The sequence below is a fragment of the Nanorana parkeri genome, unplaced genomic scaffold, assembly GCF_000935625.1.
Source record: "Nanorana parkeri isolate BGI_ZX_2015 unplaced genomic scaffold, ASM93562v1 scaffold379, whole genome shotgun sequence".
NCBI classification, from domain to species: domain Eukaryota; kingdom Metazoa; phylum Chordata; class Amphibia; order Anura; family Dicroglossidae; genus Nanorana; species Nanorana parkeri.
In genome coordinates, this window is record NW_017306647.1 from 212,877 (window position 1) to 218,952 (window position 6,076).

Consider the following 6,076-nt stretch of genomic DNA (forward strand, 5'->3'; position numbering starts at 1 on the left):
ATATATATATATAATCTGAGGTGATCTGTTCTTCCTGTGTAAGCCATTGTAGTCCACCTACGAAGGTCTACAGTTTATAGAATGTTTGGATAGACAGAGTCATTTAGCTGTTGGATATTTTCCCCAAATCAACTTGGAAAAGGAAAATGTAAAGGGATAAAAGCAGCAGGTTTGAAATGAACTCCCTGAAGACATAATCTAGCATATGCCATTTTATTTTTTTTAAAAACATACTGTAAACACGAGTGCACATTCATTGGGGTTTCCTTGACTCTGCACGTCAGAGAGTCTATACAATCTTGTGAAACCACTAACACTGATTTTATTATTATTTTTTTTTAAAGAGTGCCAGTCACATTTTAACATTTAACTGGTCAGAAAAGTTACAATTGCTGTCTGTGATGGTTCTTATTTATCCAGGTCATGGTCTAGCTAGCAGTAGTTGGTCACATTCAGGTGGACTTGTTCTGTAATGTAGATGATGTTTCATAGCTTCTCCAAGCCACTTCAGGTCTAGGAGTATTACAGTCATCCCCCATGTAGCTGGAGGTTTGGAAAACTTCAAGAGGATCTTTAACAAGCATTGCATCCCTTTAAAGCCCAGCAATACATGGAGACAGAAGCTTGTACATCCAGAAGACCCAACGCCCAAATACAAAAGGAACTAACCTAGTGTATACAATGTAATGAGGCATGCGCAGACCTTTACATTGGGGAAACAAAACAACCTGTCAATAGACGAGTTGTCCAACATGGGGAGAACAAATTCTACAGGGCTCTTTTGAGGACAGTGAGGAACTTCTATTGGTAGAGATGCACCGATACTAGTATCGGTGCCGATACCGAGTATTTGGGTGAGTACTCATACTCGCCCAAATGCTCCAATTCTATTCCCAATACCAGAACTTCCAGTATCAGGAAGCCAGTCAGTGAGTCATTACACGCACCCCGGCTTCCTGATTGACCAGAAAGCTGGCTCCATGCTCCCTCATCACCTGGTGACGAGGGAGCATGGAGACTGCTTCCTTGTTAATCAGGAAAGCCGGGTGGGGAGTCATGACACGCCACCCAGCTTCCATAAAAAAGACTTCCGGTATCTCCATTAGCGAGTACCAAAAAAAAAAAAAAACAATACCAGTACTCAATACCGAAAACCCGGTATCGGTGCATCCCTACATTTTGGACAGAGAGGACAACTGGTGCACAAGAGGCTTGGAAGAGGCCATCTATGTCAGACTAGAACAACTTTCCCGAAACAGGGGTAGGGGCCCTCAACACCACCCGTCTTCCATATACAGTATAATACCGTTTTAACATCTCTACCCCCATGATTTGCCAACAATTCCCACCTTCAGCCAAGTGAATCCAAGAATCAACACATATGTAGTCTTCTAGACACCAAGACTGGGAATATGTACTTCAAACTGTGTGGTTCCTCATCCTTCACACCTCTCATTCTGTTCTTGGACAAACATCTGGCTTGACACATTTCATGGTGAATGGATTAAGGTGTCTATGCTACCTGTGTGGATATAAATGCTGGGATATGTTCCTGACCTTCATTAGAACTGAACAAGTTTTTTTTTTTTTTTTTTTAAACCCACCGAGAAGAACAAGTGGCTTGGAGAAGCTATGAAACGTCTTCAACATTACGGAACAAGTCCAGTTGAAATGTAACCAACTACTACTAGCCAACAACAACTTTCCATCATTATTGTGAAAGGACATTGAATACAAATCCAGATACCTCAGACTCTCCTTCAGGGTTTGCTTGCAAGATGACATCCCACACTGTCATTTTGTAAACTCTGTTTGGATAGCAGCATCTGTGGGAGGGCAGGATGTACCATGGGTACACCTCAGAGGTAGCCTTCATCAAATAATCAAGAAGAAGGCACTAGCCAGGAGACCATCTGGATTTACATCATGTAACAAGTAGGGAACATTCCTTACATGGTGTCAATTTTAAAATACTGATCTCTTAAAATGTTAACTTGCAATTGGGCCTCTTTCATAAGGCAAAGAGCAGCCGCCAATCACATTTCAGCTTTGCTTTTAAATATGCCCACTAGTCATTAAACCAATCTTACTGGCTTATCAAAAACATAGAACAGTTGCTGATAGAAATATAGACCATAAATAGTTCTGACTTGGGGTGTGCTGTCCCGAGAAGGGAACCTGCCATAAGAAAAAACACGAGGCTACCATTCCTCACTTCCTTCTACAAAATGGTAGTCTCTTGGCTGTCATGACAACCTCCTGGCTGTTTTACACTTTGAGTGACCAAACCTGAGACAAGTAGCTGTCTCAGGTTGTAACTCCTGATCTGCATACTTGTCCCGGGTCACTGACACAAAAAGCATTGCAGTTATGAGGATCGCCACGACAGTCAGACATTCAAACATTTTTTCAGAAGGTGGTCAGCATCAGCATCCTCCATATTCCTCTTGGGACAAATTCTTTTGAAAATGTATTTATAGCCCAAATTTGCTTTTAGTCTTGGATAGAGTAGGGAAGGATAAAAACGCTCCCACGTTAGTCCTTGATGGCAGTGTCTTGTTGCGGAGGTATCCCTTCACTTCCTGTCCTGGAAATCGAAGAGGAAGTGAAAGGAAATCTTGGCAAATTGGAGTGGAATTCCGCTCCCGCGCAGCTGTAACAAGTGTTGCTGTTGGAAGATTTTCCATTTTCTCTAAAATGTTGTATTTCCCATCACTTTCTGAGGAAGGATCTACACAGTGGAGACATTGGTAGGGGCAAGAGGAGAAGCTGCAGGCTGTGCCGCCCCTGTGCTTGGCCGAGCAGCTCAGAATGGAGAACGGAGGATCAGTAAATATTTGTGATACGAGATTTGATCCTCTGTGTGCAGAGCAAACACTGGGGAGATCAGCTGATCACTCCAATGTTTGTAAAAAACAACTGGGGACACATAGCACTATGCGTTTCCAGGTATGAACAGGAAGTGCTTTACATCAGTTCCTATTCGTTCATGAGTTTCTGAATGGGTAGTAGCACTCACTATAGAGGCTTCTACCCATTCATAACTGGATGATGGTAAATATTTTCTGAATGAATGGGAAGCCTCTGTACTTTCCATTCATTTAGAACAGGGGCTGCATAAAAAAATTAATTAAAATACATTTTTAAAAAAAGGAGAGATTTAGGACTGTGTCCTCAATTTCTTTTTCTATTTTAAAAGGGAAATATCAGGGGGCCGTTTAGACCCCTAATATTTCCCCAAAGCTTCCAACAATAAAAAAATTAAAATAAAGTAAATACGAATAAAAAATAAATAATAATAATAATAACAACCTAAAAAACAAAAAAAAACACATCCTGGAGGCAGGGCGCATGACCTGTTGGGGGGCACATTGTTTTTGTTCTTGCCTCAGGAGCAAAAGGAGCTGGCTACGGCTCTGGCTTGAACCCTGAAGTTCTCATCAAAATTGTACAGCCGTGGTATAAAAATGAAGGATTTCTACAGCCAGCTTAGGTTGTCATAGGGATGAGCGAATCTAGAATTGTACCATCACATGGTCATTTTCAAGTCCAGATTCAACTTTCTTCCAATGATAAAATGTTTGCCAAGCCAGCGCAGTTCAACGGCTGTAACTCATCCCCTTCATCAGGCTTGAGAAAATGAAACAAAGAAATAATGGGAGTGGACTCTATATAATAAAGGCCGGTAGGCTGCTGAACTGCTTGCTTATATCAGGAATAGAAATAGGGAGACCATTGGTAAACGGAATTTCCAAACCAGTGACCTGTAAGAGTAGCATCCTCCACACAACATTCAACTATATACTGAGTCTGCATACATGGTTGCATTTTCTCAAGCCCTGATGAAGGGGGCATAGTTACAGTCTCTGAAAAAGCGTTGGCTTTGCAAACATTTTATCATTGGAATAAACTTGTATCTGACCTTGAATATTACAATGCAGTGCTTCAGTTCTAGATTTAGCATTAAAAAAACCTTACAAAAAGGTTCTAATTCATCTCTACTCGATCCAAAACTAAAAAAAAAAAAAAGAAGGTTGGCTGTACATACACTTTAAATTTCCAGTGTGTGTGGACTGGCTCTCCTTAGTGATGAGCCACACTTAAGACCGGCAGGCGGTTAGTGCATAGTGCAATATTTCATAATAAATAAAAATAAATACAAAGAATAAAATAAAGTCACAAATACCCTCAGGATGTGTAACATTGTAACGGAATTGTTTGCCGGGAGGATGACTACATGGGGGCCTCATGATCCATGATCCTGAAGGAACCTTTATCACTCATGCCTACAGCAGCCAATCAGATGCCCCATGAGGTCCCCGTGTAATCTAGATAGCAGCGAAGTTTGAGCATCGGGCTTAGTACATACCCTCCCGAATACCGAAGTCATTGTATTTTTCTCCCAGCTCAGGTGCCTATTAAGCCTTTGCAGCTTTGTTTCTATCACAGATAGTGTGTTTTGTCAGTATTGTGGCTTACGGACCCAGAAAAGTGGGTCTCCTCTGACTGCCAAGGGGTCTCTTTTCTTTAACTGCTGACGAGCTTCAGAGCAGTGTATTCCCTCACTGCCCGAAACAAGGTTCGTTCCAGGCTACGAAGGGCTCTGTACATCTGAACACGATTGCACCAATCACGGTCACGATTCGGAGTGTTATGCGGTTTCGAGGTTGGCGGAGGAACAATTCCTAAAGACGTCATCTATGGAGAAAGGAACAAACATTTTAAAAAACACGTCAGAGATTAAATGTTTGTTACTATTTTCAAAACTTTTTCCTCCAGTACAGTTAGCATGTCACTTTCTGTAAGTTTTCGTTTAGTAGCAAATGTATGTTAAAGCCCCGTTGAACTTTCAGTTTAAAATCAACTAAATGCATGTCAAGTGCAACTAACTGACCATTGGCCATCCGTAGACCCACAACTGACCAATGGCCGTCCGTAGACCCACAACTGACCAATGGCCGTCCGTAGACCCACAACTGACCAATGGCTGTCCGTAGACCCACAACTGACCAATGGCCGTCCGTAGACCCACAACTGACCATTGGTTGTCCATAGACCTACAACTGACCATTGGTTGTCCATAGACCTAAAACTGACCATTGGTTATCTATAGACCTAAAACTGACCATTGGTTGTCCTCTGCCAGACTTACTACTTGTGTGCTAGAGCAACAGATTGTCACATAAACCAAAATTAATTAAAGCTAAAAACCTTGTTTACTGCCAAAATTATACACAAGACTCATAAACTGAGGATATCAGCAGCCACAAGGAGTTTAAAGCACAGCTATGCCAGATGCAGGAAGTGAATGCCAGGATGACAGTTTTGGTGGTGTTACACAAAAACCTTTGTAGCAGAGATTTGTGCAGTGGATAAAGGCACACAGATAACATAGCGCTGCATTAAGAAGCCTTGTAGGCAGCTACAGAAGCAACTCTGTGATATCAGCTACAAAAAGGCTGCGAAAAATAATCAGAGCGTTGCACCTGTCGTGACATGACCCTTGGAACCAGGATGTGCCCCCAGAGTCAGTTTACATGCAAAACTTTTTATGTACAACCTTCATTGGAATAATAATATTATGGATCTCATTCATCTTGGTATACAGAGCAACTAACCTGGTGCTTGATGTGATGGAGAAGGTCTCGGAGGTCAATGCGCAAGGTGCTGACTATCTCCTTTAAATTTGGGGCTTCCTTTTCCTCTTCTTTTCTCTCCCACTTCTCCAGCTGCTCCAGATAGACTGGATATATGCGCAGAGCCTCGCTCAGTAGCTGGAGACGGTCTCCTGCCTGAGAAAGTGAAAGGGGTCAGGAAATTAGAAAAACATCAAGTGAAACACAAAATCAACGTAACTTTTTTTTTTTTTTTTTAACTAAGATACTAAAATGGTTCTTATTCTAGAGTGCCACAAAACCCCATTTCTATATGACCAGTCCATTTGTTATATAGCATAGCCAAAGGGCTACATGTAAACCAATTGAATGTGAGGTGTACACTATCTCCTCCGCCCAATACCCTAGTTACAGGTACAGAGACAGGACCCATGGCCGCACCACCCCATCGTAATTTTTGT